The following is a 15254-nucleotide window of genomic DNA, read 5'->3' on the forward strand; positions in this document are numbered from 1 at the left end:
CTATTTTTCCTCATTTTCATCAAAGGACTACAGACACTGGGCATTGTTTCTTCTTTCACAAAGACCACTTTGCTTGTTATGTCTCAAGTGCTATTGGAAGGGAGCCCAAATTACCATTACAGTGAATTAGTCCCTCTTAGAATTAACCACACATCATAAGAGAGAATGAAACTAAGTGTAGTAACTGGTAAAATACCTGCTCTCATTACCACATGTATTGCCAGAGGAATTTTGTAAAAAGTCCTTTTAAAGATTCACTAATCTAGTTTTGGGAGCTGTAGATCACCTCACTGTTTTCTTCCTGATTTCATCCCCATCCCCCACAAGCAATGACTACTCAAAACTTTCTATTTTTCACTAACTGAAAAAAGGCTGGTCTGATTTATGATAAAGTCTAAAATCTTGGAATCTTAGAAATATTACACATCATGAAGCTCCCACTAAGATTTAGCAGCTGTCACATTTTGACCTTCACTTTGAATTCTTTTTTTATTATGAAATAAAATGTTGCATAGATGACCTAAGCACCCCTTCTACATACACACCAGAATTAACCATTATCCTGAAATTGATATGGGCTTATACTACATAGGTATATGCACAAAATAATAAACCATACCATCTAGTATATTTTCAAGATTTACAATGTTACCTTATTGTATGGCTCCTTCAACTCTTTCATTTTAATCAACATTATGTTTTTGAGACTAAGATGTGTATTAGCAGTACAGTTTTATTATGAACTGTGGGACTGAGTCAGATTTCATTTTAACTGCTAATATAATAGTCTTGTGCCCCAAGGCCTGACTTACTCTGAAGAGAGGAGTACAAACTATTTAGACCCAACACCCTGAGTTCTAAGAAGGAGCAAATTGTTTTTCAGCATCTCACAAAACCCCTAGGATTTCTTCTCTAAGGGGCAGAAGGAAAGCTGTGTGATGAATCTTGCCCCGTTTATAGAATATATCTCAAGAATCTGTACAAATAATTTTTATCTTTAGCAAATAGTTATTTCCCAGAGAGAGCAATTAGGGGGTTGAGAAAGAAAGAGAAACAAGACAAGTTACCAGAACTAAAAATTAATTCTATAGTCCTTTTCAAACATAAATTACTACATTAAAATTTTAAAATAACCATGACCACAATTATCAAGGCAGTCCTCACAACTTCCTAGGTATGCTCCCATTGAATAGATTGTATAGTCTAGATTTTAAGGCACAAAGTGACTAAAAAGTACCAGTTTTCCATGGCTTAAAAAAAAAAAAAACAAAAACCAACAAAACAAAACAAAAATCCAAAAACCTTTCTGCTCAACACAGTAAGCAGTATACAAAATGATATATTTACTTGATATGTTCTCAATTATGATAAATGTATTCAGACACATTTGTATGCATTGGAAAAAGAAACACTGAACAGTGCCTGTCTGGCTGATGGGAATACAGGTGAATTTTATTTTCTTCTTGAAATGGCTGATATTTTCCACTTCCTTTAAAAACAATGAGAATTTAATTTTATATTCTGAGAAAAAAATAAGGAAAGAAAGACAAAAATATGCTTAGAATGCATTCACTCTGTGGGAAACTTCTAAACACCTGGCAATTCAGTAGTGGTGTGGTCAGAGCAAACCTGGAAAACATGGACTGTGATCCATAGACATGCTCCATTGGTTCCACTGGTTTATCTCCTCTAGCCCTGTCCCTTATGAGACCTTTATGAGAACTAAAGAAAGCTAATAAACTAGAGAAAACAAAAGAGCAGAAATAGCCTCAGGTAGTCTCTTCTTTTTTTTTTTTTTAAAGATTTTATTTATTTATTTGAGAGAGAGAGAATGAGAGATAGAGAGCACGAGAGGGAAGAGGGTCAGAGGGAGAAGCAGACTCCCTGTTCCTGATGTGGGACTCGATTCTGGGACTCCAGGATCATGACCTGAGCCGAAGGCAGTTGCTCAACCAACTGAGCCAGCCAGGCGCCCTCAGGTAGTCTCTTCTGATGGGAAAGGTTTTGTGGAAAGCCTATAACACTAGCCATTATCTACTGAGCACTTCCTATGTGTCAGTCAGCTAATGAACCAAGGCCTTTATGTACTTTCCTTAAATTCCTCACAGCAGTCCTTTGAAATAGATATTGTTGCCATCTCATACTGATAAAATGGTAGAAGTGCTGAGAAATTAAATAATGTGATCAGGGTCACAGAGCCCAAGTGCTGCAGCTGGTATTAAAACTTCAGTCTGTCTGAAGCACAGGTCCATTCTCTTTCCACTAAATTCTGCCTCAGCATCTTGGTTAGTGCGAGGATCCCAAAGAGCCATTTCCTGCCCAAATCTGTCCAGCTGAAGTATTTTGTTTGGCTAACCCATCATTTCAAGTACAGTTTCAAGTCTTCAGCCAGGATGGGTAAAACTCCTGGTCCTTTTAGCTATTAACGTAAGCTGTCTTGATCCTAAAGGCATTGCCACCAGTTGGTGGCGGGGGAGGGAAGAGGGGAGAAGGCACCTAACATTTGCTTATCACCTTCCAATGGTTAAAAACAAACAAACAAAAAACAACCAAACAAAAAACTCTTCATTCACTTGTTCTCCCTTTTTTTTTAAAATGTTAACTTTTTTTTTAAAGATTTATTTATTTATTTGAGAGAGAGAATGAGAGAGAGAGAATGAGAGATAGAGAGCACTAGAGGGAAGAGGGTCAGAGGGAGAAACAGACTCCCTGCTGAACAGGGAGCCCGATGTGGGACTCGATCCCAGGACTCCAGGATCATGACCTGAGCCGAAGGCAGTTGCTTAACCAACTGAGCCACCCAGGCACCCCTTGTTCTCCCTTTTTAAATACAGTGAAAAATCCCTTTCACCACTATCATGCTTAGAAATATTGACAGAATGATTGGGTCAATATGTAGTGGGCCCTTTCAGGCCTTCCTAAACTGAGCATAAAGTAATTATTTTATATGACAAGGTGACTTATTCTTTCTTCAGCTCATGATGATATGCTATTTATGGCTTCATTAATTATCCTTGCTGAAAAGTATTTTCTTTCATTTACTCAACCAAAACAGAGATACCATCTTCATATGGCATATGGATTAGTATCATGCTTGTTCTCCTGTTCATTACACCATTATCCTTTCAAACAAACATAAACGTCAAGTGAATACTTATTCTAATGGTTATATACACACTCTGAAAACTTATTCTCATAGAGCGTACTCTAACATTATGACGTAAAAAAAAGCTCACCAACAAAATTTTATCAATAATCTTCAAACAAACCTTTTTTTCCTTTTTGAAATAAATGTTTTCTAGGTTACTAAATTAAAACACACTGAACTATATTTAAATTGAAACTGCTAAACTGAAATAATTTTTGCTCAAATATTTTAGGTTGTCAAAAGTTGTACTTACAGCTAAATATACTTACCTAAATTTTGCAGATACATATATTTATACAGAATATTGAATTGGAATACATGAATACATATATACATATACCTATATCTGCATCCATATCCATACATACATATGTGATAAAATAGTAGACTAAATGTTTCCCCTTGAAAATTCCATGTTTTATCAAGTCAGTGTAAGATTACAGAATACTAGATCAGATAATGACAAAGACATACAGGGACACACACAGATGTGAGAGTGTAATTATGTATGTTTATATAATATATACATTTATATATTTTCTTATATGGGATGAGCACAGTTTAGTAAACATCTACTGAGACACATTTATATGTTTTCTATAGTAACAGGTCTTGTGCCATGGAGATATAAAGATGTAAAAGATACAGTTCTTGCCTAGTCCCTGTCTTAGTGAGAAAGCCAAGTATATTAATAGACAACATCATTACAATGTGGGAACTGTTAGAATAGAAATAGCCTGCATAAGATTGTGAAGCAAATACCCCAAATTTATGAAACCATGACAATTTTATTCCATATGCTCATAGAGAAAAACTAAAGAGTTTGGTATGTCCTCTCAGTTAACTCAACATGACTGAGCACAAACATAACTTGGAGAAAGCACATACTTACCAGCTTCTTATCTGTCCTGATATGCATTCCCACTCAGGGCTGGTTGCTCTCAGCATTCAGTTTCATCATGACCTTTTTTATGTTAAAATTATATCAACATTATTGTTTTCAGGAAACCATGAAGCCCAAACTTTATATATCCTAGGATCTCACCTGAGGCTTTTACATTTTTGACTTCTTAAAGCCAAGGATGCTCATGCCACAGCATGAGATATGTTACATTTAAGAAGTAAGGTGTTTGTTGGACAGTCACCATCATATCAGGAAATCACACATTTGGTTTCTCACAACTTTTTCATCTGTAAAAAATGGGGAGTTACAGAGGACAGATAATTTTCCTCAAAATGCACAGTTAAATAGAGCTCACTGCAGAGCCAGAATTCTCACCCACCTTGCCTGAACCTAGAGTCTATGATTGTGCTACCACACTCCATGCCCAACAGCCCAGTTGTAAGAAACTCTCAGGGCAAATGCTAAGATTTGCTATGGTCTACTTAATTTCTTTCAAAGCTGGAGAAAGGTCTCAAGTGAACCCATACATAGGTGGGCAGAATGTTGCGGGATTCTGGGCTGTCTTTAGAGTAGCATTGTGGAGGGCTCCCAGAATTAGTCATCAGGAGACTGAGGGATTTGTGGGTTTTTTTTTTTTTTTCACTTTATCAGGCATCTAAACTTTACAGTCTTTTACTTGTCCGATTAGTAAAAATCATCCTGCTAATTCTACCTATCCTAAGTATCTCATAGGTTTGTTGTAACAATCAAACGAAGTGTGTGAAAACATTTGGCCATTTCTAAGATGCTATGCAAAGGACAGATACTTATATTTTGATCTGAAGCCAGGCTGGGAGAAGCAATTTGCAAATCTATTAAAAGAAGTGTGAATTCTCTGTTGTAACTTTATATATACATATTCAAGAAGAAGAAAATTAACAGTTAAAATTAGCCATAGGATTCCTTCTGTTACCAAATGCGGATTTAGAGCCATGCGAGAAGCAGCATATGAAAAGCAGAGAAATGAGAAAAAAAGGAAGCATTGGACTCTTACAGCTTCGGGCTGACCAATGATTAGCTGTACGATTTTGAACAAGTTGCTTTCCTCTGTGCTTCAGCTTCTGCACTGAGAAAATGGGAATAATAATATACTGACATCACAGAATTGTTTAAGGACTAAAGAAAAATCATGAGGGATTCATTCTTAAAGGCCTAGCTTCCTAACACTTTGTGACTATGAAGAAATCACTTAATTATTCTAAGCCTTGGTTTCCCCATCTGTAAAGTAAACGTAATGATACTTAAAGCAATTTTGTAAAGTTAAAATGAAAATGTTTTGTAAACCATAGCCATATAAAGATAAAGGATTTACTACAGCATGTTGTTGATTCCTGATACTAGTGCCTGCCTAATGTTAGAGTTTCACCAACCTTCATTCTTAAAGAACTGTAAAGTATCTTTTCTGTTTATACTCTCAGGAATCTATGTACTATACAGTGGCCAAAATGTCTGGGAACAAATAACAGTATTTTGTTGTATTTTAATGTAATGTCAGAAAGCCATTTATTATATATATTCACTAATTCTTCCAGACTTTAAGGCCATAGGGTATAGAGAAACCTCGTATACAACATGTGCTAGTTGTTTCAAACCTTCAGAGGGAACTTTCTCCTTGAGCAATTTTAACCCAGAAATATCTATAATTGTGATTTTGATGATGGTTAGACTCTGAATTGCTAGGCCAGCAATGAATAAAGTGAGAGACTACAGTGAATAAAGTTCCCAGAGGTCCTTCATAAAAATCTGTGTGTGGTGGAAGGAGGGGGGACAAGATTGGGGGAAGATTGTGAAAGGGGAGAAAAATGGGACAGCTTTTTTTTTTAACATTTTAAACATTATAGTTACTGTAACTTGCTGAACATCTGACTTAAAACCAGATAAAGTATGAAATTATTCACATTATAAAAGTATTCATCACTCTACTTAGGATAACGGGAACCTGGAAAGTAAAAATACTGTCTTGTTTTCTGATAACTGACAAACTGAAGATGAAGAATTTCAAGTCACTAATGATAATATCATTAAAAATGTAAGGCAAAGAAAATATGCCATTAAAACAATAAAAAGAAATTTTACTTGTATGATTCATTACTGGACATTTGGCAAATTTGACAGCAAAAGGCCAAAATGGTTCTTTCCTCCATGAGAAGCAGTACCTCATTAAGACAGATTAATGTTTAGAGTTTCAAAAGCCTCAGGGGCTTAGCACTTATTCATTTAACCACACAACTAAAAAAGTCCTTATGGATGCTTGCTATATAAAAGATTCCAGGCAAGTCACTCCACTGGGATTTCTGAGCTTCCTGTGTCACTTACCATTAATACATCTGAAAACCCCTGTGCTACTGGGTATGAAGCACTGAGCCTTGTCCTTGCCTGGGGTGTGTCTAATGATATAACATGGGAAGGTCATGGCATTGTGCACTTTGGGATTTCATCTTTAAACGGTATTCTAGACAGGAAGAGACGCTCCAACAAAGAGGTATTAAAATACTCTGATTTCCAAGACATTTGGAGAGACACAATCACAAGAACAGAGTAAGATTGGTTCTCCTTAGGTGAAAACACAAAGTCAGGTTAGAATAATGCCATTCTCTCTCTCTCTTTTTTTTTTTACTGTAACCCCTAGTAAGAGGAATAGTTTAATCCGGACAAGAAACAAATACAGTATAAAGACACACACACACACACACACACACACACACACACACACACACACACACACACACAAGCTTGCATGTGCACTCAAATAAGAAACAAAAGTTTCATGAAACTATATTTATTCCAGCAATACAGTAAAAAATAGAACCCAGGTTCCTGACCCTCTGAGGACTTTGATATTTTATTTCATTTGTACAGGAAGATTTGACTCCACCAAGTTTTGAGTTTCACAACCTGAATCATGATGATCGTTTAAAAACACTGGATTACAGCTGATATTCATAACTACTATTTATTATGCTCTCATTTTGTGTGAGGCAATGTGCTGAATATTTGCTCTCATCATATCATTTGGTCCTCAAAGCAACCATCAGAGATGAATGTCATCAGAGCTATTTCATAGACAAGGCATCTGAGACGAGAACGTGGCTCTGGTTGTACAGCCAGGAGACGGAAGAGCAGGGACTAGCAGTCAATCCTTTCCAAATCATACTTAGAATTATACTTCTTATATTATCAAAAAGCCAAAAGAATTCTGACTAGATTAGCACAAAACGCTGTTTCTGTACAATAAAAAAAACTAGCAGAACCTAACATATGTTCTGTTTTGTCTTTAAGATCAATGTGCATATCTACTATAAACTCATGTAGTTTTTCTTAGAACATGGGTTCATTTTTTTTTTAACAAAGCTTGTCATTATTATAAGTAACCAATTGCAGAGTTTACTGTATATTGTTATATTTAGACACTCTAGTGGGATGAATTCTAGCTGGTTACAGAATTTAAAGGCACTTTAGTATGGTAATCAGCCTCTAAGATGGTCCAATGATCCCCTCCTTCTGGTATTCATATCCTTGCATAGTCCCTGTCCTGCATTCTACTGGAGTTGTCTGTGTGAACAACAGAATATGGCAGAAGAGATGATATGTCACTTTGAAAAAAGACACCACAGCTTCCATCTTGCTCCCTCTCTCTCTCATCACTTTGGGGGAAGCCATGGTATCAGCAGTCTCGTGGAAAGGGCCACAAGGTGAGGACCTGAAGCCTTTGGCTAAAGCCAAATGAATGACTTTGGAATGGATTCTGTAGCTTCAGTCAGGTCTTTGGAAACTGTAGGCCCAGCCAATAGCTTGACTATACCCTCACAAGGAACCCAGGGCCAGAACCACCCAGATAAGATGTCCCCAGATCCTTGATTCTCAGAAACTACATGAGATGATAAATGTTTGCTATTTTAAGGTACTAAATTTTGGCCTAATGTGTTAAGCAACAATAGATAATATAAACAGAGCTTAAACTTTGCAGGATACTATCTCAATAGAGTTTTTGTCTGCCTGTATTATATAACACTTTTAATAGCAAAAAAAGCAGTCCAAACGTAACAAGATACTCAAATTGCAAAAATTAAAAAAATAAACTAAATCATGAATGGTTTAGGAAATAGTTCATTATTACATTTTCAAGGCAAACTATACAGTCTAGAATAAAAGCTAGTGATATAATTTATGAATCACTGAGATTCCTAATCCCAAGTTAATATAACAATGTCAGCCAATCTATTAATTAATCAGCATCCTCTTTACCCTATTCTTTCCAATCATTGATTATTTTAAGTATCACTGGCCCATCCCACTTAAAGCTGAATTAGAAAAAAAGAACTGAAATTCACATATGTTGAGTTCTGCTACTATTTGTAGCTTATGGTGGGGCTAGTCTTTATAATTTGAGAAGTAGACGAGGTGGGCACCATCATTCTTCTTACCTCCCCCTTCCTCTGGTGCCTAGGATTCTCATGCTATCTTCCAGCTTCCTAACCCCTTCTACTATGGTATTCACCCAGGTCTGCTTTTCCTCACGATGACTTCTCATTGAACTAATTTACACAAAAGCATGAATGAATGATTTCCAACTTACTGCCATTCTGGTTATTTAAATTTTTTAAATGATACTTGTTTACTCAATTAAATCCTGACTTTTTGGACCGTAGGGATCAATATAAGCTGAAATGAAGATTTTGTAATTGAAAATACGTCTATCTTACGTAAGTCATACGGACCAAAACTGAAATTCCTAGGGAAAAAAAAATATCTAACTTGCTTTATGATGGTAGAATTTTCATTCAATTATTTATAAATTTAAATAGAATTTTTCAACTTTAGTACTATTGACATTGAGGGCAGGATAACATTTTGTTGTGTGTGAGTTTGTGGGAGAGCATCCTGTAAATTATAGGATTTGGTCTAGCACCATTGCTGCCCTCACTAGATGCTAGTATCACCCCAGCTGTGACAATCAAAAATGTCTCCAGACAATGCCAAAATGACCGAGAGTCAAGATCATGCCCAATTGAGAACCACTAATAAAAATAATTGCCATGCTTCTGAGCAAGTATGCATGTGAGTTTACTAAGGGGATATAAGAAAATAATTTCTGGAAATGTTGTGGGCTTATTTAGGAGGTGTCCACTCTCCTGGTACTTCTTAAAATTGCAATCATACCATAAAGCCAAATGTGTTTGTCTAATTCTTATACCGCATTCTTGAGTAAAAGGCAGAGATTGAAACTACTAATTTTATTTTAAACTTTTTAATTCTATTATTTAACTTATCAGATAACTGAAATTTAGCCATATTTACAGAACACAAACACACATTCTTACGCTCCGAGGTCTGGAAAGCATCAAGGCTGTTGTCTCCTGAAATGTCCTCTCTTTAAAGACGAGGGCCCAGAGAAAAGAAGGCCTCGTAGAGATTCAGTCATTCCATAAGGATGAGAATCCAAGTCTCTGACCCTCCAACTGCTCTTGAGTGAGGTGGAAACTACAGAAGATACTTTCATCTGGTTAGCAGCTCACCAACACTACACATATTTTTCTCTGTGCTTCTGTGTTATATATACATACTTTGAGGCACCAACCAGAAGACATGGGCTTGATTGTGACCTCTGCAAGATATTTGCATGACCGGGCGCCTGGGTGGCTCAGTTGGTTAAGATATTTGCATGACCTAGGGGTAAGGTTCAATTTCTCTGCCTTGGTTTCCTCATCTTTAACATGCGGATGATACCAAAGTATTGCAAAGGCTTTATAAACTATCACATGTGATTTCAATGTGAATTACCTTATTGTCATGCTAAAATGTTGGCGATTTTTATGCAAATAGTAATGTGAATGCATACTAAAGTTTATCTTAGATAGAAAAAGTGATAATGCCAATGCTGTGAAAACTAAATTTACAGAGTGCTTCTGTGGTTGCTGTGATAAGGTGCTAAAAACGGCCTCTTTGATAAAGTGTAAATCCTTTTCCATTTCCTAACTTTCTTTTCAGTATCTCAATTCCCTAGTCTCTTAAGTGGGAATTAACTTCAACACTATTTTTAGTCAAGTACAAAATAGATCTTCATGAATAAAAGACTGCATCTGCAGAAAGTTTATGAATTTTGAAGGAACACTGTCTTTTTGCCAATGTGTTTGTAAGTCATAACACTATATTTAAAATCCAGAGGTTGAATTTTGATATATGTTAGAACATGAAAAACAGACAACTGACCACTGTGGGAATTGGACAGCAGATGCAGTGATGCTATGTCTAAGTATAATTATGTTTGCTGTATTGGAAGATGAAATGAGACATAGATTTAAGGGGTGAAATGATGTTGTTCATGACAGATAATTCACAGAAGCATTTCCTCTCCAACAAGATACTGTTTACCGCTTGAGTCTGGAAAAAAAAAAAAGAAAAGTTTGATATGTTTTACCCTGATAGAAGTTTTCTTCTCCAGAGGCTCTCTTAAATACATTATTTAGTGCATCATTAATTTCTGATGGACTGAAAGACTTGTTAGATTTCTCTAAATGCCTCACTTTTCCTTAGGAAACAGCCTAGACTTTGAGGAGAAAATCTGATTTATTGTATCTTATAATGTGGTAGTAGGACCTAATTAAGAATAGAGAATTAAATAGATGAACATAGTGATTATTTTTTTTATGGTCCCTCATTATTCTCTTAGAAGAGATGACCTAGTTAAAGAGAAATGACTTGGAAAGACACCACGAGTGCTTAGTACCCAACTCCTGAAATGCCTTATTCTCTAGTGAAAGTCAGCTGTTTGGTTCTCTTTCCAAAGAATTTCTGAACTTAGCACCACTTCAGTTGGCTGCTTTAAGAATGCTGCCCTTAATTCCCATTTAAGAAAGTGAAGGGTTAGGATTAATGTTTCTTTTTTTATATATGTTGCCTTACAAAACCCTTTCCATTTACTCATAAAAGAAGTTTGCCAGCCTTTTTTTTATTGAAAGGATTAAGACCAGATTATTTCCATCCTAAAAGTGTGATCAAATATAGCTGTGGAAAGCAAAAAGGAGACCAGGAGAGCCAACTGCAATAGACTGTAATATGATCCTACAGACTAGATTATCGGGTATATTTATCAGGAAATTATTATAAGATTATAAAGTATAATATTTACATTTAATTATAATTTACACAATGGCAGTTCTCATGAGGAAATATACTTAAAAAAAAAAAGCAAATTAAACCAACATGCTCACGTGCACTGTATATTCTGGCCCAAGGTCACCACAGTAGTTAGACAGGTTCTGTCATAACCCAAGGGCACTCAGCCATTGGTGTGAGTGGGGGCCAAAATCAATCCACATTTAGCTGTGTAAACTTTGGTGCTTGGTGCAGGACTGGGGTGTTTTCTAATGTTCTCAGACACATTAGATAGGTTAGTGGTGGTCACTTCTGGACTATATGAGGTCTCAAATGGCCTTTCATCTAATGGGCAATTTTTCCTTTTTAAGAACACTATCAGAGAAAAGGGAAGCTCTTGTCTATAGGCCAAATAATTGACTTGCATTTCCCAACCTGACACTCAGTCCCCGAAAAGGACTAAGGAAACCTATTCTTCACTGTTAGAAATTCTGTTAGAAATTGGGGTTGTATCAGATGGTATGTAGCTAGGGGAGTAAGAAATGCTTAAATCCTTCTTTTGCCTAGTCTAATCCCTGTCCCCTTGAAGTACCCTAGGAAAATATAATTCAAGGGACAGTGGCAAAAAAAAGGGAAAGGAATCCAAGTATATCACTAACGAAAGCCAATGAATCATGGAGAAGGAGCAAGAGAAGGAAAGATCAAAGAAAATCTACAGAAACAACCACAAAACACAAATAACAAAATGGCAATACATATCTATCAATAATTACTTTGAATGTGAATGGACTAAATGCTCCAATCAAAAGACACAGGGTGACAGAATGGATAAAAATACAAGACCCACCTATATGCTGCCTACGAGAGACTTATTTCAGACCTAAAGATGCCTGCAGATTGAAAGTGAGGGAATGGAGAAACATTTAACATGCAAATGGATGTCAAAATAGACTTTAAAACAAAGACTGTAACAAGAGACAAAGAAAGACACTATATAATAATTAAAGGGATAATCCAACAAGAGAATATAACAATTGGAAATATTTATGCACCCAACATGGGAGTACCCAAATACATAAAAGAGTTAATAACAAACATAAAAGAATTACTTGATAGTAATACAATAGTAGGGGACTTTAACAACATCCCACTTAGATCAGTGGGCAGATCATCCAAATAGAAAATGAGCAAGAAAATAATGGCTCTGAATGACCAGATGGATTTAACAGACATATTCAGAACATTTCACCCTAAAGCAGGAGAATATACATTCTTTTCAAGTGCACATGGAACATTCTCCAGAATAGATCACATATTAGGCCACAAAACAAGCCTCAACAAATTCAAGAAGATCAAAGTCATACCATGCATCTTTTCTGAACACAATGCTATGAAACTAGAAGTTAACCACAAGAAAAAATCTGGAAAGATCACAGATACATTGAGGATAAATAACACGTTATTAAACAATGAATGGTCCAACCAAGAAATCAAAGAAGAAATAAAAAATTACAGAAAACAAATGAAAATAACAACATGATCCAAAATCTTTGGGATGCAGCAAAAGCTGTTCTAAGAGGAAAGTTTAAAGCAACACAGGCTTACCTCAAGAAGCAAGAAAAATCTCAAATAAACCACCTAACCTTACACCTAAAAGAGCTAGATAAAGGACAAAAACCCAAACCCAGCAAAAGGAAGGAAATAATGAAGATGAGAGCAGAGAGAAATGATATAGAAAATTAAAAAAACAAACAAACAATGACAATAGAACAGATCAATGAAACCAGGAGCTGGTTCTGTGAAAAGATCAATAAAATTGATAAAACTCTAGAAAGACTCAAAAAAGAGAGAGAGGACCCCCCAAAACAAAATTACTAATGAAAGAAAATAAATGACACCACAGAAATACAAATTGTAACAGAATATTATAAAAACCTATATGCCAACAAATTGGAAAACTTAGAAGAAATGGATAAATTCCTAGAAACATATAACCTACCAAAACTAAAGCAAGAAGAAATAGAAAATTTGAACAGACTAATAACCACCAATGAAAATGAATCAGTAATCAAAACCTCCTAATCATCAAAAGTCCAGGATCAGACAGCTCCACAGGTGAACTCTACTAAACATTTAAGGAAGAGTTAATGCCCATTCTTCTCAAACTATTCCAAAAAATACATGAGGAAGGAAAACTTCCTAATTCATTCTATGAGGCTAGTATACTAACACCAGGTAAAGATACCACAAAAAATATCTCTCATGAACATAGATGCAAAAAATCCTCAAGAAAATATTAACAACATGAATCCAACAACATAGTTAAAAAATCATACACCATGATGAAGTAGGATTTATTCCTAGGATGCAAGAGTGGTTCAATATTCACAAAACAATCAATGTGATATTAATATCAATAAGAGAAAGAATAAAAACCATATGATCATTTCAATAGATGCAGAAAAAGCATTTGACAAAGTACAACATCCATTCATGATAAAAAAAAAAAAACCCTCTGCAAAGTAGGTCTATAGGGAACATATCCCAACATAATAAAGGTCTTATATGAAAAACCCACAGCCAACATCATACTAACTGGTGAAAAACTGAGAGCTTTTCCCCTTAGGTCAGGAACAAGACAAGGATGTCCACTCTCACCATTTTTATTCAATATAGTACAGGAAGTCCTAGCCACAGCAATTAGACAACATAAAGAAATAAAAGGCATTCAAATTGCTAAGGAAGAAGTAAAACTGTCACTATATGCAGATGACACGGTATTAGATATCGAAAACTCTAAAGACTCCCCCAAAAAACTAGAACTGTTAAATTAATTCAGTAAAGCTGCAGGATATAAAATCAAGGTATACAAATCTATTGCATTCCTATACACTAATAATGAACCAGCAGAAAGTGAAATTAAGAAAATAATTCCCCCCAAAATGAAAACAATTCCATTTAAAATTGCACCAAAAAGAATAAAATATCTGAATAAACCTAACCAAAGAGGTGAAAGACCTGTACTCTGAAAACTATAAAACACTGATGAAAGAAATTCAAGATGCAAAAAAAAAAAAAAAAAAACAACAAACCTGGGAAGATATTCCATACTCATGGATTGGAAGAACAAATATTGTTAAAATATCTGTATTACCCAAAGCAATCTACACATTTAATGCAATTCCTATCAAAATACCACCAGAATTTTTCACAGAGCTCAAACAAACCTAAAATTTGTATGGAACCACAAAGGACCCCAAGTAACCAAAGCAATCTTGAAAAAGGAAAGCAAAGCTGGAGGCATCACAAATCCTAACTTCAAGTTACATTTCAAAGCTGTGGTAATTAAAATAGAATGGTGCTGGCATAAAAATAAACATAGATGAGTGGAATAGAAGAGAAAACCTAGAAATAAACCCACAGTTATATAGTCAATTAATCTTCGACAAAGGAGGCATGAATGTACAATGGGAAAAAGTCTCTTCAACAAATGGTGTTGGCAATACTGGACAGCCACATGCAAAAGAATGAAACTGGACCACTTTCACCATCCACAAAAATAAACTCAAACTGGATTAAAGACCTAAATGTGAGACCTGAAACCATAAAAATCTTAGAAGAGAGCACAGGCAGTAATCTCTTTGACATTGGCCGTAGCAACACTTTTCTAGACAGGTCTCCTGAGACAAGGGAAATAAAAGCAAAAGTAAACTATTGGGACTATATCAAAATAAAAAGTTTCTGCACAGAGAAGGAAATAATCAACTAAAAGGCAACCTATTGAATGGGAGAAGATATTTGCAAATGACATATCCAATAAAGGGTTAGGTATTCAAAATATATAAGGAAATTATAAAACTCAATATCCAAAAAACAAATAATCCAATTAAGAAATGGGTAGAGGAACTTAATAGACGTTTTTCCAAAGAAGACATATAAATAGCTAATAGGTACTTTAAAAGATGCTCAACATCACTCACCATCAGGGAAATGCAAACCAAAACCACAATGAGATGGGTGTCTGGGTGGCTCAGTTGGTTAAGCGACTGCCTTCAGCTCAGGTCATGA

The 15254-nt window shown here is 35.5% G+C and overlaps 1 protein-coding gene across 5 annotated transcripts in view; it reads right to left on the minus strand.

The window, feature by feature from the left end:
• The window catches only part of ANGPT1 (angiopoietin 1), a 245927-nt gene that overhangs the window by 105788 nt on the left and 124885 nt on the right, over positions 1 to 15254 (minus strand). The window contains exon 2 of one of the 5 annotated variants that reach the window (XM_027577796.2): positions 4194 to 4339. The exons of the other annotated variants lie outside the window; for them this stretch is intronic. The gene's annotated coding sequence lies outside the window, so the exon portion shown is untranslated. The remainder of the gene's footprint in view (positions 1 to 4193; positions 4340 to 15254) is intronic. 5 annotated transcript variants of the gene reach the window in all.

Source organism: Zalophus californianus, chromosome 4 (genome assembly GCF_009762305.2).
Source record: "Zalophus californianus isolate mZalCal1 chromosome 4, mZalCal1.pri.v2, whole genome shotgun sequence".
Taxonomy (NCBI): Eukaryota; Metazoa; Chordata; class Mammalia; order Carnivora; family Otariidae; genus Zalophus; species Zalophus californianus.